Source organism: Coregonus clupeaformis, chromosome 8 (assembly GCF_020615455.1).
Source record: "Coregonus clupeaformis isolate EN_2021a chromosome 8, ASM2061545v1, whole genome shotgun sequence".
Classification (NCBI taxonomy): domain Eukaryota; kingdom Metazoa; phylum Chordata; class Actinopteri; order Salmoniformes; family Salmonidae; genus Coregonus; species Coregonus clupeaformis.
Genome location: NC_059199.1, coordinates 48697264 through 48724706, shown reverse-complemented (window position 1 = coordinate 48724706; position 27443 = coordinate 48697264). Strand labels below are relative to the sequence as shown.

The window sequence follows — 27443 nt, the reverse complement described above, 5'->3', positions numbered from 1 at the left end:
AGGAGAGCTCAAAAAAAGCACCTTATAGTTGAAGACTCTTCTTTGAGTCATAAAAGTGCATTGAAATTACTTAGGAACTGTGCAAACTTTGGAGAGGTGTGTGGCCACTTGGAGACACCAGTTAGTCCTCTCACTCAAACCCTTGTAATTTTGTTGTGTTGTTTCATGTTGCACCTACCCCACATTTTCCAGGAATAGTCTTATCATGTTTCTAAATGTATCCAGAGTATTTTCAGATTTCGTTATCAACAAATGCAGCAAAAAGTACAGTAAATTTAAAATGCACATAAAATCAACAGTGTAATGTTTGGATTCAGTCTTGTCAGGTGAACTGTTGTGCACTCACCTTTGGTCTAATACTTTTCCCATTATCTCCTAACTGTTCTCTTTCAATTGCTACCATGGTTATGCAAATGCTTTTGATATTTCTTATGTAAGAAAAATGTAAATGTAGCCCAATCCATATAGGCCAATTCCCATTAGTGTAATGGGTTAACCAACCACAACCCTCCTTTAGGATTGTACATTCAGCAAATCACTAGCAGAGGGAGTTCCCTTTGAACCCATTTTCCCATTCACTGTGTTGGTGGTGCTCATAAAATTGATCATAACTTCGAAATTAGTAGAGAGCCCACTCTTGGAATTTGATGTACTTGTGGAGTATATTGTTCAAAACACAATGTAAAAAAAAAAAGCCAAATCAAAAAGGGTAGTTTTGAGATATGAATCATAATATTTGTCATCTTGAATAAATGAATGTGAAAAATTGTATTTCAGAATCTAGACATAATCTATTCAGAGCATTAGAAGAGTATAATAACACCAGGATGTTGTCTGTACCATGTGCAGTTCACAGATCATAGAGTCTTACAGGAGACATGTTTAGGTCTAACAACTGCCTAATGTCCACTTTCATCAAGATTTTCCAAAAAATTGCTTGGGATAAAAATGTAAAGAGCATGTCAATCATCCTTCCTGCCGATGAAGTTTCAATGTGAAAATTGCCAGAACAATCTGGCTCACATGGAATCGCCCCATAAGGCTCTGGTCTAAAGTAGTGCACTATGTAGGGAAAAGGGTGCCATTTGAGATACAGACAGGGCCATGACTTGCCATGAGATCTGTGATGGCTTCTCCTGTAGCATACCCCTAACCTAACCAATGAAAAGTGTCCATCCTGTTCTCATTCTCTTGGCCAGTGGTTCTCAAACCTCTCCTCAGGGACCGCCAGCCGTTCCATGTATTTGCACTGTTCCAGAGCTAGCACACCTGATTCAACTTGTCAACTAATCATCAAGCCCTTGATTAGTCAATCAGGTGTGCTCGTTCAGGGCTACAACAAAATTGTTAATCGTCTGGGGGTCTATGAGGAGAGGTTTGAGAACCACTGCTCTAGGCCTACACCTGGGGATATAGTCACAGCACTTGGCACAGATATCGTCCACAGAATTCAGACATTTTGTCTTTCGTATGTCCAATGAGTGTCATTTTCTCAATATTAGAAGTTGAGAAATAAAGTTGACATCATTAGAAATAAGATATTCTCCTCTTTTCTACTGTAGGCATGCCATTTATTTATTATGTTGTTGCTAACAATATTCATAAAAACATTGAATAAAACATATTTGTATTTAAGTTGCTCTATTTTCATGGTGTCCTGGTTTCATTGTGTAATAGTGTTTTTTCATTGCCATCCGTCTCTGACATTCTGCTGTAAGAGAAAAGTTTGGCACAGTATAAGACAGAGCGTGTTTAATCCTCCAGAGCTCCTCTACTCAGTGCTGTTTGCACTTTGCTAGCTACTTTTATAGAACAGGACACAGTGTCCCGGCAGCATTTTGTCTCATCACATGCTTTCATCCTGTTCCAGCCACGCTGTGGCTCTGTCTCGTCTATTAGTCACACTCCCACTTTGTAATAAGCAGAGGTGTGGACTCGAGTCATGTGACTTGGACTCGAGTCAGACTCGAGTCATGAATTTGATGACTTCAGACTCGACTCGACAAAATGTACAAAGACTTGCAACTCGACTTGGACTTTAACATCAATGACTCGTGACTTGACTTGGACTTGCGCCTTATGACTCGAGAAGACTTGCTACGAGGACTTGTAATGACTTGCAAAGGCTTGCTAAGAGGACTTGAAATGACTCGAAACTAAAATGTAGGACTTTGGACTCGACTTGAGACTTGATGGCTTTGACTTTTGACTCGACTTGGGACTTGCCTCATCTTTGACTCGACTTGACTCGGGACTCGAGGGCAAAGACTTGAGACTTACTTGTGACTTGCATAACAATGACTTTGTCCCACCTCTGGTAATAAGTACTGTAGGGCTATGTCCCAATTATCTCTCCTTCCTCCCAAAGTGTGCACTTGTTCAATTCCCTTCACTGATTTTAAAGGAAATGACTGGTATGAGAAATAAGGTGGAAACACCCTATATCCCATGCAGCCAACAATCCAAAGCTTTTAGATTTGTGAGAATTAGTGAACGAGTGTAGGAGAAAATAGATATAATTGGGATGCACCCTAGGAATATACTTTAGTAGAACCATTTCTCATCCAGACCAGCAGGGGGCTACTGGTCCTCATTGTGGCTTGCTACTGTACATATGCTACTGGGGGTGAAGTTTCCCCTAGGTACAGATCTAAGATTCCCTTCCCTTCCCCCAATCCTAACCTTAACCATTAGTGGAAAAATGATAAACTGACCCACAATCAGCGTCTAGGGGCAACTTCACCCCTACTCAGCAAATTGGATGTAGTCTATCACAGTGCCATCCGTTTTGTCACCAAAGCCCCATATACTACCCAACACTGTGACCTGTACGCTCTTGTTGGCTGGTCCTCACTACATATTCGTCGCCAAACCCACTGGCTCCAGGCCATCTATAAATCACTGCTAGGCAAATCCCCGCCTTATCTTAGCTCATTGGTCACCATAGCAACACCCACCCGTAGTATGCGCTCCAGCAGGTATATCTCACTGGTCATCCCCAAAGCCAACACCTCCTTTGGCCGCCATTCCTTCCAGTTCTCTGCTGCCAATGACTGGAACGAACTGCAAAAATCTCTGAAGCTGGAGACTCTTATCTCCCTCACTAACTTTAAGCATCAGTTGTCAGAGCAGCTTACCGATCACTGCACCTGTACACAGCCCATCTGAAATTAGCCCACCCAACTACCTCATCCCATCTTGTTATTTATTTTGCACCCCAGTATCTCTATTTGCACATCATCTCTTGCACATCTATCATTCCAGTGTTAATGTAACAGTGTTGCTTCCGTCCCTCTCCTCGCCCCTACCTGGGCTTGAACCAGGGACCCTCTGCACACATCGACAACAGTCACCCTCGAAGCACCGTTACCCATCGCTCCACAAAAGCCGCAGCCCTTGCAGAGCAAGGGAAACAACTACTTCAAGGTCTCAGAGCGAGTGACGTCACCGATTGAAACACTACTAGTGCGCACCGCTAACTAGCTAGCCATTTCACACCGGTTATCTCCATAACTTGCTACATTTGTACACACTGTATATATATTTTCTATTTTCTGTTGTATTTTTGACTTTATGTTTTGTTTTACCCCATATGTAACTCTGTGTTGTTGTTTTTATCGCACTGCTTTGCTTTATCTTGGCCAGGTCGCAGTTGTAAATGAGAACTTGTTCTCAACTGGCTTACCTGGTTAAATAAAGGTTAAATAAAATAAAAATAAATACTTACATTTTTTTTTACATTTTAGTCATTTAGCAGACGCTCTTATCCAGAGCGACTTACAGTTAGTGAGTGCATACATTTTTTCATACTGGCCCCACGTATGTGTGAGTTTGTCATGGTCTTATGAAACCTGAGCAGTCATGACATCAGCTTGCATAAATGTATCTTTGCTTTGGAAAGAGAGCATAAATAAATACATATCCTATACTCAAATGCATGCGTATGGTGGTAAGGATAGTTAAATGGGTGGTTAGAGTGATTAGATTTTCTCTGGATAGTAAAGTAAGCAGTCAAAAAGTATAATATCCTACCAACAGAATGTTTTATGCCACGTCTTTATTTGAATATCTTCAAATTCCTCAGGTTTATCACATTAATTTTATTAAATGAGAACAATAACTTTGTTATAAGACTGTCCATAGTACATTATTTGATGTACAGAGGGTGAACACGTAATGTGGTTATACTGCTCTCTAGTCTAGTGGCCAATATCAGTGCAAGTTACCAGCAGTTACTATTCTAGCACAGGGGTCTCCAACCTATTCTTGCCCAGGGACCCCTTCCCAGACAAACCAGTGATCCAGGGACCCCCATCATACGTTTATTTTTTGAATTATTTTGGTCCTCCGTCTTCTTTTTGGTATTTTTTTGGTGCGGACCGGACCAGCCTTTAATTTCAACGTCCACGGATGTTGATTTTTTATAGACGTTCACAGATGCCCGGTCTGGACTATATTTGGCCCAAACATAGACGTCTATAATTAGTTCAGGTTTGGACAGTACAGTACAGTACAGTACAGTACAGCACAGCAGAGAACAATACACAGTATTGTACCCTACTTAACTAAACTGTACTCTACTCTACTAAATTACTTTACTGTACTCTACTGAATAAAACTCTGTCCTGTACCATACCGTACTGTACTGTTCTCTTCTGTGTTGTACTGTACAGTCGTGGTCAAACGTTTTGAGAATGACACAAATATCAATTTTCACAAAGTCTGCTGCCTCAGTTTTTATGATGGCAATTTGCATATACTCCAGAATGTTATGAAGAGTGATCAGATAAATTGCAATGAATTGCAAAGTCCCTCTTTGCCATGAAAATGAACTTAATCCCCCAAAAAACATTTCCACTGCATTTCAGCCCTGCCACAAAAGGACCAGCTGACATCATGTAAGTGATTCTCTAGTTAACACAGGTGAGAGTGTTGACGAGGACAAGGCTGGAGATCACTCTGTCATGCTGATTGAGTTAGAATAACAGACTGGAAACTTTAAAAGGAGGGTGGTGCTTGAAATCATTGTGAAATAAAACACGTGCTGTCATCATTGCTTTGCACAAAAAGGGCTTCACAGGCATGGATATTGCTGCTAGTAAGATTGCACCTAAATCAACCATTTATCGGATCATCAAGAACTTCAAGGAGAGAGGTTCAATTGTTGTGAAGAAGGCGTCAGGGCGCCCAAGAAAGTCCAGCAAGCGCCAGGACTGTCTCCTAAAGTTGATTCAGCTGCGGGATCGGGGCACCACCAGTGCAGAGCTTGCTCAGGAATGGCAGCAGGCAGGTGTGAGTGCATCTGCACGCACAGTGAGGCGAAGACTTTTGGAGGATGGCCTGGTGTCAAGAAGGGCAGCGAGGAAGCCACTTCTCTCTAGGAAAAACATCAGGGACAGACTGATATTCTGCAAAAGGTACAGGGATTGGACTGCTGAGGACTGGGGTAAAGTCATTTTCTCTGATGAATCCCCTTTCTGATTGTTTGGGGCATCCGGAAAAAAGCTTGTCCGGAGAAGACAAGGTGAGCGCTACCATCAGTCCTGTGTCATGCCAACAGTAAAGCATCCTGAGACCATTCATGTGTGGGGTTGCTTCTCAGCCAAGGGAGTGGGCTCACTCACAATTTTGATTAAGAACACAACCATGAATAAAGAATGGTACCAACACATCCTCCGAGAGCAACTTCTCCCAACCATCCAAGAACAGTTTGGTGACGAACAATGCCTTTTCCAGCATGATGGAGCACCTTGCCATAATGCAAAAGTGATAACTAAGTGGCTCGGGGAACAAAACATCGACATTTTGGGTCCATGGCCAGGAAACTCCCCAGACCTTAATCCCATTGAGAACTTGTGGTCAATCCTCAAGAGGCGGGTGGACAAACAAAAACCCACAAATTCTGACAAACTCTAACCATTGATTATGCAAGAATGGGCTGCCATCAGTCAGGATGTGGCCCAGAAGTTAATTGACAGCATGCCAGGGCGGATTGCAGAGGTCTTGAAAAAGAAGGGTCAACACTGCAAATATTGACTCTTTGCATAAACTTAATGTAATTGTCAATAAAAGCCTTTGACACTTATGGAATGCTTGTAATTAATGCTTGTAATTATACTTCAGTATACCATAGTAACATCTGATAAAAATATCTAAAAACACTGAAGCAGCACACTTTGTGAAGACCAATACTTGTCATTCTCAAAACTTTTGAACACGACTGTACTAAACTGTGCCATACTGTACTGTGATGTTCAAACTTGTGAAAAATAGCCTAGACGTTTATGATTCGTTAAGATTGGGATCTGGTCTGCACGACCAAATTTGAACTTGTTTGGGGGAGGAGCTCATTAGAATAATACCCAGCAAGCTTTGTAAGTGTGTGTTTTTACATTTTGGTCATTCAGCAGACGATCTTATCCAGAGTGACTTACAGTCAGTGCATTTAACTAAGGTAGATAAACAACAACAACATATCACAGTCATAGCAATTAAAAAATTATCTACACTTTACTCAGAATGTTATTGTAGTTGAAGTGGTCTGTTGGTTTATTCTGTATGTTGGACTACTTTGAACATCATCTCTTCCAATTTTAAAGCTTTTGAAAACGCTAACATAAGTTATTGTGATAGATGGGATCAATAATACATATTTTGTTGCCATCCTCAATTGGCTCCTCTTTCCTATTAAGAGGCGTGATTTCTTTAAATATAGTGCTTACCTAATTGAGAACGCATAACAGTTTAAATTCCGTCATAGAAAAATATGTATTTTCAATGTCTGTAAATTACATATTTTATACGTATTTTTACCTTTCATTCGACCTAAAATGCACCTGATTTCAACGTCCGGAAAATACTTAAGTGATAATACCCGAGAAGCCGGTGTTTGGAGGATACATTGACCCAGTCGGTAAGTATTTTTGTTCTAAATCTTTGGACGCGACCCAGTCGTTCGTTCTAAATGTTCCATTGCCATGATGGCTGGCAACATTCTTATCCCTTGCTTGCTATCTAGCCAACCTTGGCAAACAGTCACGTCAAACAGTGCAGCCAGAATAACAGCAAAGTAGCTGCATTTGCATTTGTTTCAGCTGTTTTCTAGTGAGTCATTTTTGATACATTCATAACAATGAGCTAATGATGTGCGATTTCACCTGGCATAGAACATTTGCTCTCTCATCAGGCCACTGTTCAGCAGAGATTGCCAATTACTCAGCTAACACAATCACTTCAAAATGATGCTGGAATGACAGCAAACTACAGTGGGGAAAAAAAGTATTTAGTCAGCCACCAATTGTGCAAGTTCTCCCACTTAAAAAGATGAGAGAGGCCTGTAATTTTCATCATAGGTACACGTCAACTATGACAGACAAATTGAGAAAAGAAAATCCAGAAAATCACATTGTAGGATTTTTAATGAATTTATTTGCAAATTATGGTGGAAAATAAGTATTTGGTCACCTACAAACAAGCAAGATTTCTGGCTCTCACAGACCTGTAACTTCTTCTTTAAGAGGCTCCTCTGTCCTCCACTCGTTACCTGTATTAATGGCACCTGTTTGAACTTGTTATCAGTATAAAAGACACCTGTCCACAACCTCAAACAGTCACACTCCAAACTCCACTATGGCCAAGACCAAAGAGCTGTCAAAGGACACCAGAAACAAAATTGTAGACCTGCGCCAGGCTGGGAAGACTGAATCTGCAATAGGTAAGCAGCTTGGTTTGAAGAAATCAACTGTGGGAGCAATTATTAGGAAATGGAAGACATACAAGACCACTGATAATCTCCCTCGATCTGGGGCTCCACGCAAGATCTCACCCCGTGGGGTCAAAATGATCACAAGAACGGTGAGCAAAAATCCCAGAACCCCTCGGGGGGACCTAGTGAATGACCTGCAGAGAGCTGGGACCAAAGTAACAAAGCCTACCATCAGTAACACACTACGCCGCCAGGGACTCAAATCCTGCAGTGCTAGACGTGTCCCCCAGCTTAAGCCAGTACATGTCCAGGCCCGTCTGAAGTTTGCTAGAGTGCATCCAGAAGAGGATTGGGAGAATGTCATATGGTCAGATGAAACCAAAATATAACTTTTTGGTAAAAACTCAACTCGTCGTGTTTGGAGGACAAAGAATGCTGAGTTGCATCCAAAGAACACCATACCTACTGTGAAGCATGGGAGTGAAAACATCATACTTTGGGGCTGTTTTTTCTGCAAAGGGACCAGGACGACTGATCCGTGTAAAGGAAAGAATGAATGGGGCCATGTATCGTGAGATTTTGAGTGAAAACCTCCTTCCATCAGCAAGGGCATTGAAGATGAAACGTGGCTGGGTCTTTCAGCATGACAATGATCCCAAACACACCGCCCGGGCAACGAAGGAGTGGCTTCGTAAGAAGCATTTCAAGGTCCTGGAGTCTCCAGATCTCAACCCCATAGAAAATCTTTGGAGGGGAGTTGAAAGTCCGTATTGCCCAGCGACAGCCCCAAAACATCACTGCTCTAGAGGAGATCTTTATGGAGGAATGGGCCAAAATACCAGCAACAGTGTGTGAAAACATTGTGAAGACTTACAGAAAACGTTTGACCTGTGTCATTGCCAACAAAGGGTATATAACAAAGTATTGAGAAACTTTTGTTATTGACCAAATACTTATTTTCCACCATAATTTGCAAATAAATTCATAAAAAATCCTACAATGTGATTTTCTGGATTTTTTTCCCTCATTTTGTCTGTCATAGTTGACGTGTACCTATGATGGAAATTACAGGCCTCTCTCATCTTTTTAAGTGGGAGAACTTGCACAATTGGTGGCTGACTAAATACTTTTTTCCCCCACTGTAGCTGCATTTCGTGTTTTTCTATTGAAATGTCTTTGTAAATATTCATAAAAATTATACTGATTCATGATTTCAACTGGCTGAGAAAAGTTGCCAGCCTGTCTGTCTCATCCTGAAACGTTCATTAACATAGGCCAGCTGGAGATTGAATTTCACTACTGAAACAATGTTACAAATGTCGGCAAGACAGACAGCAAGGTTATTACAAATCTCTGCTGTTGAAAACCAAAAGCTAGTCTAAAAGAAATCGGAGATAATGTCTAGATGCTTTTTATAATGTAGATCTAGTATATACAGTGCCATTTGAAAGTATTCACACCCCTTGACTTATTACAAATGTTTTGGGTTACAAGGTGGAATTAAAACTGATTTAATTGTCATTTTTCTGTCAACGATCTACACAAAATATATCTTTTTTTATTCATTAAAAGTAAAACACTAATATATCTTGGTTACATAAGTATTCAACCCCCTGAGTAAATACATGTTAGAATCACATTTGGCAGTGATTACAGCTGTGAGTGTTTCTGGGTAAGTCTCTAAAAGCTTTGCACACCTGGATTGTACAATATTTGCAAGCTCTGTCAAGTTGGTTGTTGATAATTGCTAGACATCAATTTTCAGGTCTTGCCATAGATTTTCAAACCGATTTAACTCAAAACTGTAACCAGGCCACACAGGAAGATTCAATGTCGTCTTGGTAAGCAACTCCAGTGTATATTTGGCCTTGTGTTGTAGGTTATTGTCCTGCTGAAATGTGAATTTTTCTTCCAGTGGACTGAACCAGGTTTTTCTCTAGGATTTTGCCTGTGCTTAGCTTTTTTCCGTTTCTTTTTATCATAAAAATCTCCCTAGTCCTTGCCGATGACAAGCATACCAATAGCATGATGAAGCCAACACCATGCTTGAAAACATGAAGAGTGCTACTCAGTGATGTGTTGTGTTGGATTTGCCCCAAATATAACGCTTTGTATTCAGGGCATAAAGCTAATTTCTTAGCCAAATATTTTGCAGTTTTACTTTAGTGCCTTATTGCAAACAGGATGCATGTTTTGGAATAGTTGTATGCTGTACAGGCTTGCTTATTTTCACTCAGTCAATTAGGTTAGTATTGTGGAGTAAATACAATGTTGATCCATCCTCAGTTTTCTCCTATAACTGTTTTAAAGTCACCATTGGCCTCATGGTGAAATCCCTGAGCGGTTTCCTTCCTCTCCGGCAACTGAGATAGGAAGGACGCCTGTATATTTGTAATGACTGGGTGTATTGATACACTATTCAAAGTGTAATTAAAAACTTCACCATGCTCATAGGGATATTCAATGTCTGCTTTTAAATGTTTTAAATCATCTACCAATAGGTGCACTTCTTTGTGAAGCATTGGAAAACCTTCCTCGTCTTCGTGTTTAAATCTGTGTTTGAAATTCACTGCTCGACTTAGGGGCCTTACAGATAATTGTATGTGTGGGGTACAGAGAAAGGGTAGTCATTCAAAACTCATGTTAAACACAGAGTGAGTCCATGCAACTCATTATGTGACTTGTTAAACAAATTAGGCTTGCCATAACAAAGGGGTTGAATAATAATTGACAAGACATTTCAGCTTTAATTTTTAATTAATTTGTAAAATTTTGAAAAACATAATTCCACTTTGACATTATGGGTTATTGTGTGTAGGCCAGTGACTAAACATCTCAATTTAATCTGTTTTAAATTCAGGCTGTAACACAACAAAATGTAGAAAACGTCAAGGGGTGTGAATAACCTTACAAAAAAGTCCTACAGGAATCCTGCAGGAATAATTCTGCGGAATCCTGCAGAATTTACAGTGCATTCGGAAGGAATTCAAACCCCTTGACTTTTTCCACATTTTGTTACGTTACAGCCTTATTCTAAAATGGATTAAATAGTTTTTTACCCCTCATCAATCTACACACAATACCCCATAATGACAAAGCAAAAACAGGTTTTTAGAAATGTTTGCAAATGTATTAAAAAATAAACAACTGAAATATCACATTTACATAAGTATTCAGACCCTTTACTCAGTACTTTGTTGAAGCACATTTGGCAGAGATTACAGCCTTGATTCTTCTTGGGTATGATGCTACAAGCTTGGCACACCTGTATTTGGGGAGTTTATTCCATTCTTCTCTGCAGATCCTCTCAAGCTCTGTCAGGTTAGATGGGGAGCGTCGCTGTACAGCTATATTCAGGTTTCTCCAGAGACGTTCGATCGGTTTCAAGTCTGGGCTCTGGCTGGGCCACTCAAGGACATTCAGACACTTGTCCCGAAGCCACTCCTGCGTTGTCTTGGCTGTGTGCTTAGGGTCATTGTCCTGTTGGAAGGTGAACCATCGCCCCAGTCTGAGGTCCTGAGCGCTCTGGACCAGGTTTTCATCAAGGATCTCTCTGTACTTTGCTCCGTTCATCTTGCCCTCGATCCTGACTAGTCTCCCAGTCCCTGCCGCTGAAAAAAAATCCCCACAGCATGATGCTGCCACCACCATGCTTCACCATAGGGATGGTGCCAGGTTTCCTCCAGACGTAACGCTTGGCATTCAGGCCAAAGAGTTCAATCATCAGACCAGAGAATCTTGTTTCTCATGGTCTGAGAGTTTTTAGGTGCCTTTTGGCAAACTCCAAGAGGTCTGTCATGTACCTTTTACTGAGGAGTGGCTTCCGTCTACCATAAAGGCCCGATTGGTAGAGTGCGGCAGAGATGGTTGTCCTTCTGGAAGTTTCTCCCATAGCCACAGAGGAACTCTGGAGCTCTGTCAGACTGACCATTGGGTTCTTGGTCACCTCCCTGACCAAGGCCCTTCTCCTCCGATTGCTCAGTTTGGCCGGGTGGCCAACTCTAGGAAGAGTCTTGGTGGTTCCAAACTTCTTCAATTTAAGAATGATGGAGGCCACTGTGTTCTTGGGGACCTTCAATGCTGCAGACATTTTTTGGTATCCTTCCCCAGATCTGTGCCTTGACACAATCCTGTCTCGGAGCTCTATGGACAATTCCTTTGACCTCATGGCTTGGTTTTTGCTCTGACATGCACTGTCAACTGTTTGACCTTATATCCACTACCAGTCAAAAGTTTTAGAACACCTACTCATTCTGGGGGTTTTCTTTATTTTTACTATTTTCTACATTGTAGAATAATAGTGAAGACATCAAAACTATTAAATAACACATATGGAATCATGTAGTAACCAAAAAAGTGTTAATCTAATCAAAATATATTTTATATTTGAGGTTCTTCAAATAGCCACCCTTTGCCTTGATGACAGCTTTGCACACTCTTGGCATTCTCTCAAACAGCTTCATGAGATAGTCAATGAGTCACCTGGAATGCATTTCAATTAACAGGTGTGCCTTGTTAAAAGTTAATTTGTGGAATATCTTTCCTTCTTAATGCGTTTGAGCCAATCAGTTGTGTTGTGACAAGGTAGGGGGGTATACAGAAGATAGCCCTATTTGGTAAAAGGCCAAGTCCATATTATAGCAAGAACAGGTCAAATAATCAAAGAGAAACGACAGTCCATCATTACTTTAAGACATGAAGGTCAGTCAATGTGGAAAATGTCAAGAACTTTGAAAGTTTCTTCAAGTGCTATGATGACAGCTTTGCACACTCTTGGCATTCTCTCAACCAGCTTCACCTGGAATGCTTTTCCAACAGTCTTGAAGGAGTTCCCACATATGCTGAGCACTTGTTGGCTGCTTTTCCTTCTCTCTGCCGTCCAACTCATCCCAAACCATCTCAGTTGGGTTGAGGTCGGGGGATTGTGGAGGCCAGGTCATCTGATGCAGCCCTCCATCACTCTCCTTCTTGGTAAAATATCCCTTACACAGCCTGGAGGTGTGTTGGGTCACTGTCCTGTTGAAAAACAAATGATAGTCCCACTAAGCCCAAACCTAATGGAATGGCGTATCGCTGCAGAATGCTGTGGTAGCCATGCTGGTCAAGTGTGCCTTGAATTCTAAATAAATCACAGACAGTGTCACCAGCAAAGCACCCCCACACCATAACACCTCCTCCTCCATGCTTTATGGTGGGAAATACACATGCGGAGATCATCCGTTCACCCACACCGCGTCTCACAAAGACACGGCGGTTTGAACCAAAAATCGCCAATTTGGACTCATCAGACCAAAGGACAGATTTCCACTGGTCTAATGTCCATTGCTCGTGTTTCTTGGCCCAAGCAAGTCTCTTCTTATTATTGGTGTCCCTTTAGTAGTGGTTTCTTAGCAGCAATTCGACCATGAAGGCCTGATTCACAGTCTCCTCTGAACAATTGATGTTGAGATGTGTCTGTTACTTGAATTCTGTGAAGCATTTATTTGGGCTGCAATATCTGAGGCTCGGAAATCTAATGAACTTATCCTCTGCAGCAGAGGTAACTCTGGGTCTTCCATTCCTGTGGCGGTCCTCATGAGAGCCAGTTTCATCATAGTACTTGATGGTTTTTGCGACTGCACTTGAAGAAACTTTGAAAGTTCTTGAAATGTTCCGTATTGACTGACCTTCATGTCTTAAAGTAATGATTTTCTGTCGTTTCTCTTTGATTATTTGAACTGTTCTTGCCATAATATGGAATTTTAACAAATAGGGCTATCTTTTGCAAACATTTCTAAAAACCTGTTTTCACTTTGTCATTGTGGGTAGATTGATGAGGAAAACAATTAATTTAATCAATTTTAGAATAAGGCTGTAATATAGCAAGATGTGGAAAAAGTAAAGGGGTCTGAATAATTTCCGGATGCACTGTAGTCCTCAAATAAATCTTGCCAGATTTTTTCCTGAAGGACTACCTGTAGGAATTGTCCAACACCAAAATCCTGTTGGATTTCCTGTAGGTAAGAGTCCTGCAGGTAATTCCACAAGATTTCCAGGGCCATTTTCCTGTAGGACAACCTGCTGGATCCCTTCCTCATCCTTCAGAGAATGTCATGTAGGACAACACATTCTTTTAAAATAATGGACAGATTGCACAAGATATAAGATTGCATGGAAATGTTATTATCCAATGAAGCAACAGCTGTCATGTTTGATTGTCCATTTCACGAGCACTGCATAAAAGATGCTTCCTAGGTGGAAAAAAAATTAGATTGAATAAATATGGTAAAAGCATATTTTGTAAGAAGAGTGAGAGTAATGGTGACATCACATGAACAGGTTATGTGTATTGGTGTGAAGGGAAACGGATGTCTGCAATGGTAACCTTGGTGATAGTTGGTTTTAATATGGCTGGTACACCAACAACATCTGTGAGTATGCATGTGTGTTAGTTTTAAAGGGAGAAATGAGAGGCTGAAACTGTGTGTGGTGTTACCTTCGCCTGCATGGCTGTCCAGTGCTGCCTTCTGTGGTTGTCAGTCTCACTGTTGTTTACAAGCCCTGTCTTAACAGGGGAGGACAGGATAGAGATGAGAGGAGCAAAGTTCACAGAATGTGTGTGTGTGTTACATGAAGAACAGTGACAAAGGATATAACAAGTACCAATTAGGTAATACTTACCAGAATAGTACTTACTATCATAAATCCAACTCACTGAAAGGGGTCGTACTTGGAACAGAAACAAACATAATCGTTGCTAAACATGGTTAAGCTAACGTTAGATAACCATGACCTTCAACTACGCTACTGTTATGTGACTTAAGCGAGCTACTGTAAATGTATGTTGTTTGTTAGATAGGTAGCTAACGTTGGCTACATTAGCTAACCTTAACATTAGCTGTAAGCTAATCATGGCTAACGTTAGCCAACGTTATTTGCTAACTTACAGTGGCTATATAACTTAGCTAGCTAGCTAATGTTAGCTAGTTGGATAGGTGGCTAGTTATTCAATAGGACAGACTAATTACCTACAGTTTAATTACCCAACATATTTACTTACTTGAATTTCCGTCCATTTTAGGAGTTGGATTGGAGATTGTAGCTAGCTATGTAACTTGTCTTGGAATAGCTAGCTAGTGTAAAATATGACCATTGGAAGAAAAGTGAACATTCCCTGTCTCGCTCTCCGGTCTTTCTCGCTAGTGTCCGCTCTAGCACACCAGTCTAAACCAATCACGCATGTGAAAGGAAATCAGTCAGGTGGCGGGAACCACTTCAGTCTAGCTGGCGGCTACATCAGGAGAAGACCAAATGTAGCCAAGGTAAGTCTTAGCTAATTACTATTTATAAATAATCTGTCTTTTTACATAATGTTAATTTTAATATACAGATATGTTGGTCTTTATTCAGTTAGCTAGCATGTTGTTTGGATGTTAGCTAGATACAGTAGTTTAGTAGGTGGGGTTAACTAGCTAGCTAGCTAACGTTAGCTAGCACAGTCATGACGTAGTTAGCTAGCTAACGTTAGCTAGCACAGTCATGACGTAGCTAGCTAGCTAACATTAGCTCAAACAGTCATGACGTGGCGGGCTAGCTAAGTAGCTAGCTAAGTAGTTAGCTAAGAGTAGGGATGAAATACAAATTAGCTAGCTAGTTGGGATATCAAAAATATAGTTATACTCCACCATTTTATTCTAAAAACAATATTACTCTTCTTCAGTATAGGCTCAAGAGGGAACATAAACCATAGCCTAAATGGATAGGTGATGTTGACCATGAAAGGTCAGTTATTTCGGCAGTGTTTCCCCTAAATGCATTTAGCAGTGGCCACTGGATTATATACAGTACCAGTCCAACGTTTGGACACACCTGCTAATTCCAGGGTTTTTCTTTATTTTTACTATTTCATACATTGTAGAATAATAGTGAAGACATCAATACTATGAAATAACACATATGGAATCATGTAGTAATCCAAAAAGTGTTAAACAAATCAAAATATATTTTATATTTGAGATTCTTCAAATAGCCACCCTTTGCCTTTATGACAACTTTGCACACTCTTGGCAATCTCTCAACCAGCTTCACCTGGAATGCTTTTCCAACAGTCTTGAAGGAGTTCCCACATATGCTGAGCACTTGTTGGCTGCTTTTCCTTCTCTCTGCCGTCCAACTCATCCCAAACCATCTCAGTTGGGTTGAGGTCGGGGGATTGTGGAGGCCAGGTCATCTGATGCAGCACTCCATCACTCTCCTTCTTGGTAAAATAGCTCTTACACAGCCTGGAGGTGTGTTGGGTCATTGTCCTGTTGAAAAACAAATCATAGTCCCACTAAGCCCAAACCAGATGGGATGGCATATCGCTGCAGAATGCTGTGGTAGCCATGCTGGTTAAGTGTGCCTTGAATTCTAAATAAATCACAGACAGTGTCACCAGCAAAGCACCCCCACACCATAACACCTCCTCCTCCATGCTTTACGGTGGGAAATACACATGCGGAGATCATCCGTTCACCCACACCGCGTCTCACAAAGACATGGCGGTTTGAACCAAAAATATCCAATTTGGACTCCAGACCAAAGGACAAATTTCCACCGGTCTAATATCCATTGCTCGTGTTTCTTGGCCCAAGCAGGTCTCTTCTTCTTATTGGTGTTCTTTAGTAGTGGTGTCTTTGCAGCAATTCGACCATGAAGGCCTGATTCACACAGTCCCCTCTGAACAATTGATGTTGAGATGTGTCTGTTACTTGAACTCTGTGAAGCATTTATTTTTGCTGCAAATTCTGAGGCTGGTAACTCTAATGAACCTATCCTCTGCATCAGAAGTAACTCTGGGTCTTCCATTCCTGTGGCGGTCCTCATGAGAGACAGTTTCATCATAGCGCTTGATGGTTTCTTGAAAATTTCTGTATTGACTGACCTTCATGTCTTAAAGTAATGACGTACTGTCGTTTCTCTTTGCTCATTTGACCTGTTCTTGCCATAATGTGGACTTGGTCTTTTACCAAATAGGGCTATCTTCTGTATTCCCCCTCTACCTTGTCACAACACAACTGATTGGCTCAAACGCATTATTGGCCACTCTGCCTAGAAGGTCAGCATCCCGGAGTCGCCTCTTCACTGTTGACGTTGAGACTGGTGTTTTGCGTGTACTATTTAATGAAGCTGCCAGTTGAGGACCTGTGAGGCGCCTGTTTCTCAAACTAGACACTCGAATGTATTTGTCCTCTTGCTCAGTTGTGCACTGGACCTCCCACTCCTCTTTCTATTCTGGTTAGAGCCAGTTTGCGCTGTTCTGTGAAGGGAGTAGTACAAAGCGTTGTACGAGATCTTCAGTTTCTTGGCAATTTCTCGCATGGAATAGCCTTCATTTCTCAGAACAAGAATAGACTGACGAGTTTCAGAAGAAAGTTATTTGTTTCTGGCTATTTTTAGCCTTTAATCGAACCCACAATTGCTGATGCTCCAGATACTCAACTAGTTTCAAGAAGGCCAGTTTTATTGCTTCTTTAATCAGTACAACAGTTTTCAGTTGTGCTAACATACTTGCAAAATAGTTTTCTAATGATCAATTAGCCTTTTTTTAAATGATAAACTTGGATTAGCAAACACTACGTGCCATTGGAACACAGGACTGATGGTTGCTGATAATGGGCCTCTGTACGCCTATGTAGATATTCCATAAAAAATCTGCCGTTTCCAGCTACAATAGCCATTTACAACATTAACAATGTCTACACTGTATTTCTGATCAATTTGATGTTATTTTAATGGACACAAAAAATGCTTTTCTTTCGAAAACAAGGAAATGTCTAAGTGACTCCAAACTTTTGAACGGTAGTGTATATATGTACAGTTGAAGTCGGAAGTTTACATACACCTTAGCCAAATACATTTAAACTCAGTTTTTCACAATTCCTGACATTTAATCCTAGTAAAAATTCCCTGTTTTAGGTCAGTTAGGATCACCACTTTATTTTAAGAATGTGAAATGTCAGAATAATAGTAGAGAGAATGATTTATTTCAACTTTTATTTCTTTCATCACATTCCCAGTGGGTCAGAAGTTTACATACATTCAATTAGTATTTGGTAGCATTGCCTTTAAATTGTTTAACTTGGGTCAAACATTTCGGGTAGCCTTCCACAAGCTTCCCACAATAAGTTGGGTGAATTTTGGCCCATTCCTCCTGACAGAGCTGGTGTAACTGAGTCAGGTTTGTAGGCCTCCTTGCTCGCACACGCTTTTTTCAGTTCTGCCCACAAATGTTCTATAGGATTGAGGTCAGGGCTTTGTGATGGCCACTCCAATACCTTGACTTTGTTGTCCTTAAGCCATTTTGCCACAACTTTGGAAGTATGCTTGGGGTCATTGTCCATTTGGAAGACCCATTTGTGACCAAGCTTTAACTTCCTGACTGATGTCTTGAGATATTGCTTCAATATATCCACATAATTGTCCTTCCTCATGATGCCATCTATTTTGTGAAGTGCACCAGTCCCTCCTGCAGCAAAGCACCCCCACAGCATGATGCTGCCACCCCCGTGCTTCACAGTTGGGATGGTGTTCTTCGGCTTGCAAGCACCCCCTTTTTCCTCCAAACATAACAATGGTCATTACGGCCAAACAGTTCTATTTTTGTTTCATCAGACCAGAGGACATTTCTCCAAAAAGTATTATCTTTGTCCCCATGTGCAGTTGCAAACCATAGTCTTGCTTTTTTATGGCGGTTTTGGAGCAGTGGCTTCTTCCTTGCTGAGCGGCCTTTCAGGTTATGTCGATATAGGACTCGTTTTACTGTGGATATAGATACTTTTGTACCTGTTTCCTCCAGCATCTTCACAAGGTCCTTTGCTGTTGTTCTGGGATTGATTTGCACTTTGCGCACCAAAGTACGTTAATCTCTGGGAGACAGAATGCGTCTCCTTCCTGAGCGGTATGACGGTCCCATGGTGTTTATACTTGCGTACTATTGTTTGTACAGATGAACGTGGTACCTTCAGACATTTGGAAATTGCTCCCAAGGATGAACCAGACTTGTGGAGGTCTACCATTTTTTTTCTGAGGTCTTGACTGATTTCTTTTGATTTTCCCATGATGTCAAGCAAAGAGGCACTGAGTTTGAAGGTAGGCCTTGAAATACATCCACAGGTACACCGCCAATTACATTTACATTTTCGTTATTTAGCAGACGCTCTCATCCAGAGCGACTTACAAATTGGTGCATTCACCTTATGATAGCCAGTGGGACAACCACTTTACAATATATATTTCTTTTTTTGGGGGGGTGGGGTAGGGGGAGGGTAGAAGGATTACTTTTATCCTATCCCAGGTATTCCTTAAAGAGGTGGGGTTTCAAGTGTCTCCGGAAGGTGGTGAGTGACTCCGCTGTCCTGGCTTCGTGAGGGAGCTTGTTCCACCATTGGGGTGCCAGAGCAGCGAACAGTTTTGACTAGGCTGAGCGGGAACTGTGCTTCCGCAGAGGTAGGGGGGCCAGCAGGCCAGAGGTGGATGAACGCAATGCCCTCGTTTGGGTGTAGGGACTGATCAGAGCCTGAAGGTACGGAGGTGCCGTTCCCCTCACAGCTCCGTAGGCAAGCACAATGGTCTTGTAGCAGATGCGGGCTTCAACTGGAAGCCAGTGGGGTGTGCGGAGGAGCGGGGTGACGTGAGAGAACTTGGGAAGGTTGAACACCAGACGGGCTGCAGCGTTCTGGATGAGTTGTAGGGGTTTAAAGGCACAGGCAGGGAGCCCAGCCAACAGCGAGTTGCAGTAATCCAGACGGGAGATGACAAGTGCCTGGATTAGGACCTGTGCCGCTTCCTGTGTAAGGTAGGGTCGTACTCTGCGAATGTTGTAGAGCATGAACCTACAGGATCGGGTCACCGCTTTGATGTTAGCGGAGAACGACAGGGTGTTGTCCAGGGTCACGCCAAGGTTCTTTGCACTCTGGGAGGAGGACACAACGGAGTTGTCAACCGTGATGGCGAGATCATGGAGCGGGCAGTCCTTCCCCGGGAGGAAGAGCAGCTCCGTCTTGCCGAGGTTCAGCTTGAGGTGGTGATCCGTCATCCACACTGATATGTCTGCCAGACATGCAGAGATGCGATTTGCCACCTGGTTATCAGAAGGGGGAAAGGAGAAGATTAATTGTGTGTCGTCTGCATAGCAATGATAGGAGAGACCATGTGAGGATATGACAGAGCCAAGTGACTTGACAAATGATGTCAGTTAGCCTATCAGAAGCTTCTAAAGCCATGACATCATTTTCTGGAATTTTCCAAGCTGTTTAAAGGCACAGTCAACTTAATGTATGTGAACTTCTGACCCACTGGAATTGTGATACAGTGAATAATAAGTGAAATAATCTGTCTGTAAACAATTGTTGGAGAAATTACTTGTGTCATGCACAAAGTAGATGTCCTAACTGACTTGCCAAAACTATAGGTTGTTAACAAGACATTTGTGGAGTGGTTGAAAAACAAGTTAAGTGTATGTAAACTTCCGACTTCAACTGTATATATATATATGTGTATATATAGTACCAGTCAAAAGTTTGGACACACCTGCTCATTATCTTTACTATTTTCTACATTTTAGAATAATAGTGACACATATGAAATCATGTAGTAACCAAAAAAGTGTTAAACAAATCAAAATATATTTGAGATTCTTCAAAGTAGCCACCCTTTGCCTTGATGACAGCTTTGCACACTCTTGGCATTCTCTCAACCTGCTTACCGCCCCAATAGATCCATAGACGATGCAATCACGATCACACTGCACACTCCCCTATCCCATCTGGACAAGAGGAATACCTATGCAAGAATGCTGTTCATTGACTATAGCTCAGCATTCAACACCATAGTACCCTCCAAGCTCATCATTAAGCTCGAGGACCTGGGTCTGAACCCTGCCCTGTGCAACTGGGTCCTGGACTTCCTGATGGGCCGCCCCCAGGTGGTGAAGATAGGAAACAACATCTCCACTTCGCTGATCCTCAACACTGGGGCCCCACAAGGGTGCGTGCTCAGCCCCCTCCTGTACTCTCTGTTCACCCATGACTGCGTGGCCAAGCACGCCTCCAACTCAATCATCAAGTTTGCAGACGACACAACAGTAGTAGGCTTGATTACCAACAATGACGAGACCGCCTACAGGGAGGAGGTGAGGGCTCTGGGAGTGTGGTGCCAGGAAAATAACCTCTCACTCAACGTCGAAAAAAACAAAGGAGATGATTGTGGATTTCAGGAAACAGCAGAGGGTGCACCTCCCTATCCACATCGACGGGACCGCAGTGTAGAAGGTGGAAAGCTTCAAGTTCCTTGGCGTACACATCACTGACAACCTGAAATGGTCCACCCACGCAGACAGTGTGGTGAAGAAGGCGCAACAGAGCCTCTTCAACCTCAGGAGGCTGAAGAAATTTGGCTTGGCACCTAAAACCCTCACAGACTTTGACAGATGCACAATTGAGCGCATCCTGTCGAGCTGTATCACCGCCTGACCTGATCATCAAGGACATCAACCACCCGAGCCACTGCCTGTTCACCCCGCTATCATCCAGAAGGCGAGGTCAGTACAGGTGCATCAAAGCTGGGACCGAGATAATTAAAAACAGCTTCTATCACAAGGCCATCATACTGTTAAATAGCTATCACTAGCACATTAGAGGCTGCTGCTACCTATTGAAATCACTGGCCACTTTAAGAAATGGAACACTAGTCACTTTAATAATGTTTACATTCTTGCACTACTCATCTCATATGTATATACTGTATTCTATTCTATAATATTCTACTGTATCTTATTCCATGCCGCTCTGTCATTGCTTGTCCAAATATGTATATATTCTTTAAATTCCATTCCTTACTAGATTTGTGTGTGTAGGGTATATGTTGTGAAATTGTTAGATATTACTGCATTGTCGGAGCTAAAAGCACAAGCATTTAGCTTCACCCGCAATAACATCTGCTAAACACGTGTATGTGACAAATACAATTTGATTTGATTTGATTCATGAGGTAGTCACCTGGATTGCATTTCAATTAGCAGGTGTGTCTTCTTAAAAGTCAATTTGTGGACTTTCTTTCCTTCTTAATGCGTTTGAGCCAATCAGTTGTGTTGTGACAAGGTAGGGGGGGGTATACAGAAGATAGCCCTATTTGGTAAAAGACCAAGTTAATATTATGGCAAGGACAGCTCAAATAAGCAAAGAGAAACGACAGTCCATCATTACTTTAAGGCATGAAGGTCAGTCAATACGGAAAATGTCAAGAACTTTGAAAGTTTCTTCAAGTGCAGTCGCAAAAACCATCAAGTGCTATGGCTCTCATGAGGACCGCCACAGGAAAGGAAGACCCAAATGTACCTCTGCTGCAGAGGATAAGTTCTCAGAAATTGCAGCCCAAATAAATGCTTCACAGAGTTCAAGTAACAGACACATCTCAACATCAACTGTTCAGAGGAGACTGCATGAATCAGGCCTTCATTGTCGAATTGCTGCAAAGAAACCACTACTAAAGGACACCAATAAGAAGAAGAGACTTGCTTGGGCCAAGAAACACGAGCAATGGACATTAGAATGGTGGAAATCTGTCCTTTGGTCTGATGAGTCCAAATTTGAGATTTTTTGTTCCAACCGCCGTGTCTTTGTGAGACTCAGAGTAGGTGAACGGATGATCTCTGCATGTGTGGTTCCCACCGTGAAGAATGGATGAGGAGGTGTGATGGTGTGGGGGTGCTTTGCTGGTGACACAGTCGTGATTTGTTTAGAATTCAAGACACACTTAACCAGCATGGCTACCACAGCATTCTGCAGCGATACGCCATCCCATCTGGTTTGCGCTTAGTGCGACTATCATTTGTTTTTCAACAGGACAACAGGGCTATTTGATCAAGGAGAGTGATGGAGTGCTGCATCAGATGACCTGGCCCCCACAATCACCCGACCTCAACCCAATTTAGATGGTTTGGGATGAGTTGGACCACAGAGTGAAGGAAAAGCAGCCAACAAGTTCTCAGCATACAGTGGGGAGAACAAGTATTTGATACACTGCCGATTTTGCAGGTTTTCCTACTTACAAAGCATGTAGAGGTCTGTAATTTTTTATCATAGGTACACTTCAACTGTGAGAGACGGAATCTAAAACAAAAATCCAGAAAATCACATTGTATGATTTTTAAGTAATTAATTTGCATTTTATTGCATGACATAAGTATTTGATACATCAGAAAAGCAGAACTTAATATTTGGTACAGAAACCTTTGTTTGCAATTACAGAGATCATACGTTTCCTGTAGGTCTTGACCAGGTTTGCACACACTGCAGCAGGGATTTTGGCCCACTCCTCCATACAGACCTTCTCCAGATCCTTCAGGTTTCGGGGCTGTCGCTGGGCAATACGGACTTCCAGCTCCCTCCAAATATTTTCTATTGGGTTCAGGTCTGGAGACTGGCTAGGCCACTCCAGGACCTTGAGATGCTTCTTACGGAGCCACTCCTTAGTTGCCCTGGCTGTGTGTTTCGGGTTGTTGTCATGCTGGAAGACCCAGCCACAACCCATCTTCAATGCTCTTACTGAGGGAAGGAGGTTGTTGGCCAAGATCTCGCGATACATGGCCCCATCCATCCTCCCCTCAATACGGTGCAGTCGTCCTGTCCGCTTTGCAGAAAAGCATCCCCAAAGAATGATGTTTCCACCTCCATGCTTCACGGTTGGGATGGTGTTCTTGGGGTTGTACTCATCCTTCTTCTTCCTCCAAACACGGCGAGTGGAGTTTAGACCAAAAAGCTATATTTTTGTCTCATCAGACCACATGACCTTCTCCCATTCCTCCTCTGGATCATCCAGATGGTCATTGGCAAACTTCAGACGGGCCTGGACATGCGCTGGCTTGAGCAGGGGGACCTTGCGTGCGCTGCAGGATTTTAATCCATGACGGCGTAGTGTGTTACTAATGGTTTTCTTTGAGACTGTGGTCCCAGATCTCTTCAGGTCATTTACCAGGTCCTGCCGTGTAGTTCTGGGCTGATCCCACACCTTCCTCATGATCATTGATGCCTCACGAGGTGAGATCTTGCATGGAGCCCCAGACCGAGGGTGATTGACTGTCATCTTGAACTTTTTCCATTTTCTAATAATTGCGCCAACAGTTGTTGCCTTCTCACCAAGCTGCTTGCCTATTGTCCTGTAGCCCATCCCAGCCTTGTGCAGGTCTACCATTTTGTCCCTGATGTCCTTACACAGCTCTCTGGTCTTGGCCATTGTGGAGAGGTTGGAGTCTGTTTGATTGAGTGTGTGGACAGGTGTCTTTTATACAGGTAACGAGTTCAAACAGGTGCAGTTAATACAGGTAATGAGTGGAGAACAGGAGGGCTTCTTAAAGAAAAACTAACAGGTCTGTGAGAGCCGGAATTCTTACTGGTTGGTAGGTGATCAAATACTTATGTCATGCAATAAAATGCAAATTAATTCCTTAAAAATCATACAATGTGATTTTCTGGATTTTTGTTTTAGATTCCGTCTATCACAGTTGAAGTGTACCTATGATAAAAATTACAGACCTCTACATGCTTTGTAAGTAGGAAAACCTGCAAAATCGACAGTGTATCAAATACTTGTTCTCCCCACTGTATGTGGGAACTCCTTCAAGTCTGTTGGAAAAGCATTCCAGGTGAAGCTGGTTGAGAGAATGCCAAGAGTGTGCAAAGCTGTCATCAAGGCAAAGGGTGGCTACTTTGAAGAATCTAAAATCTAAAATATATTTAGATTTGTTAAAAAAAATATATGTTACTAAATGATTCCATTTGTGTTAATTCATACTTTTGATGTCTTCAATATTACTCTACAATGTAGGAAATAGTAAAAATAAAGAAAAACCCTTGAATGAGTAGGTGTGTCCAAACTTTTGACTGGTACTGTATATATGTATATAATGTATGTATGTATGTATGTATGTATGTATGTATGTATGTATGTATGTATGTATGTATGTATGTATGTATGTGTGTGTGTATGTATATTGATTTAAAAATAAAAAAGCGTGATGGTAAAACGTTTTCAGTGTAAACTTAAACGACAAAATCCTGATATAAAGTATGTTGAAAATATAAAGGAGCAATATATTTTTTAATAAGATAATCTTTGAGAACTAAGAATAACCAAAATAAAAACTATACAGTCAGGGAGAATCAAAAATTCCCATAAAGGGGCCCCCATTGATTTTGTTATAATGTTTGAGTCACTCAGATAGTATAAAATGTATGCACTAACTACTGTAAGTCGCTCTAGATAAGAATGTCTGCTAAATGACCAAAAATGTAAACAGCATAAGAACACGACATAAGCCATGGGAAAAGGTGTAGAACTGCAGGAAATTAGCTTTAAAACTGCACATTTTCTCTCATCACTATGACAAAATGTGTAGAATTGTAGGAAACTAGCTTTAAAACTGTGAAATGTTCTTTCTGCCCCATGGCAATATGTGTAGAATTGCATGAAATTTGCTTTAAAACAGCTAAATGTTGTCTCTGCGGCCAAGAGGGCCTCTAAAACCATGCCATTGGCCAGGCTTACTACCATCCTAGGGGAACACTGTTCTGGGTATTTTGGTTAACTATTTTAATCTCCTTTTCAATGCCCTCTTACCTATTCTGACCCATTCATTTCATTTAGCCTATAGGCCTAGTTATGGAATTGAAGGCCTACCTCCAAGAACCTACGCCAGTCCCAAGACGGATGAAAAGGAGATGAACACGGGTCAACAACAAGAAAGGTAGCTACTGTATGATTTTCAGACATTCATAACAAATCGAATGTACCTATATATACTAAAACTGTCTACTGATAATGACGATTGGTTGTATTTTGTCTATGCTGTATCTTCAATCATCTCATCAACATCTACCCTCCTTAGATTGGAAGAGGAAAACGGCTTATAAGCCATGGCTACAAGTAAGTATTCCACTCAGGTAAAACAGCATAGCAGTGCTACACACTCACTCCTTTCTGAAACGTTACTGACAGTTGCAACAGTCACCTGACATGCATGGCTCTTCCCCACAGGACAGCTCTTCTGAGAGCGAAGTTGATCGCCGCGTGACCCTAGACCACCAGCATCCGTCCATTCAGGTAATACAAAATAGCAATTGAAATTGCATGAACTTAAAAGGTAGACTGACACCATTAAACAGTAGGGAATTGGTCACAGAAGGGACTTTAACGCTCAACCTTTGTGGCGAAAAGTAACTGCAATGATCACTTAGTCATCCTAGAAGTTGGCTGGTTTTTAGGTAAAATGGGAATGTAGTTCCTCAACAGGTCAGATATTTGGGGGTGGTGTTTAAAATATCCACTGTGCAATATATTTAATACTGAGTGCCTAACAGACTCATACGGTCACATTTTCAAAAAACCTGGTATGGCTTGGCCAAGATTGAACACCCAACCTTCTGACTTCAAAACAGAAACTCTTATCACAAGACTACATGGTAGGCTCAATATATGGGAACAATACCAAAGTACAGGTTGATAACTGAGAGGTGCAAGCCGACAACAGTTTTTGTTGGCTGTCTTCTACTCTGTTTCATTATTCCTTCTGCATTTGTCTATTTTCTGTTCCACTGTCTGTTTGTTAGTGATCTGCCTTCCTTCATGTTAACACTACAGCTATAAGCCTCCTTCTGACCTTGGTATCTGTTGTGCTTACAGGGAGACAACACAGGTGGAGACAACACAGATGGACAAGGCAGGGACATCATAAATCAAGTCGGAGGACAAGGAGGGGGGAGAAAAGGCCAAATCTATCCAAATGCTAAAATTACTGATGATGAGTCTCTGCTCTCAATACTCTGCTATGCTCTAAGACACACAACCACCAAGATAGCTCTTAGTGATTTATTGGACATTATAAATCTCCATTGTCCAGAGGGGACGAACAGCGTTCCCAACAGTCTCTACAGGTTTATGAAGTATTTTGGCTTTAATTACACTTTTGAAATGCAGTATATTTGTCCAACATGCCAGTATTTCTTTGGCAGTAAAGTGCCAGATCATTGCACATCATGTGGTTGCCTCCTTGGGGATATGCCATCTCTTGTCAAGAGTCAGTCAAAAAACAACTAGAGGAAAAGTTATCAGACCCCAAATTCTGCAACGCATTAGAATATAAGTATTCTAGGTCCAAGAGCAGCCCAGATAGTATAGATGACATTTATGATGGTGCACTATACAAGTCAATACAGTGAGGGAAAAAAGTATTTGATCCCCTGCTGATTTTGTACGTTTGCCCACTGACAAAGAAATGATCAGTCTATAATTTTAATGGTAGGTTTATTTGAACAGTGAGAGACAGAATAACAACAAAAAATCCAGACAAACGCATGTCAAAAATGTTATAAATTGATTTGCATTTTAATGAGGGAAATAAGTATTTGACCCCCTCTCAGTCAGAAAGATTTCTGGCTCCCAGGTGTCTTTTATACAGGTACGAGCTGAGATTAGGAGCACACTCTTAAAGGGAGTGCTCCTAATCTCAGTTTGTTACCTGTATAAAAGACACCTGTCCACAGAAGCAATCAATCAATCAGATTCCAAACTCTCCACCATGGCCAAGACCAAAGAGCTCTCCAAGGATGTCAGGGACAAGATTGTAGACCTACACAAGGCTGGAATGGGCAACAAGACCATCGCCAAGCAGCTTGGTGAGAAGGTGACAACAGTTGGTGCGATTATTCGCAAATGGAAGAAACAC

General features: G+C 41.7%; 2 long non-coding RNA genes across 2 annotated transcripts; one reads left to right on the top strand and one right to left on the bottom strand.

Annotated features, from left to right (window-relative positions):
- Window positions 1–13560: 13560 nt before the first annotated feature.
- On the bottom strand, window positions 13561–14969 carry LOC121572882. Its single transcript, XR_006001931.2, has 4 exons — window positions 14745–14969; window positions 14366–14413; window positions 14181–14249; window positions 13561–13935 (listed from the first exon to the last, which is right to left on the bottom strand). It is a non-coding gene; the product is annotated as an uncharacterized LOC121572882 (long non-coding RNA).
- On the top strand, window positions 14278–26974 carry LOC121572881. The gene is made up of 6 exons (XR_006001930.1): window positions 14278–14354; window positions 14888–15006; window positions 25367–25466; window positions 25608–25645; window positions 25757–25822; window positions 26402–26974. It is a non-coding gene; the product is annotated as an uncharacterized LOC121572881 (long non-coding RNA).
- The last annotated feature ends 469 nt before the right edge of the window (window positions 26975–27443 follow it).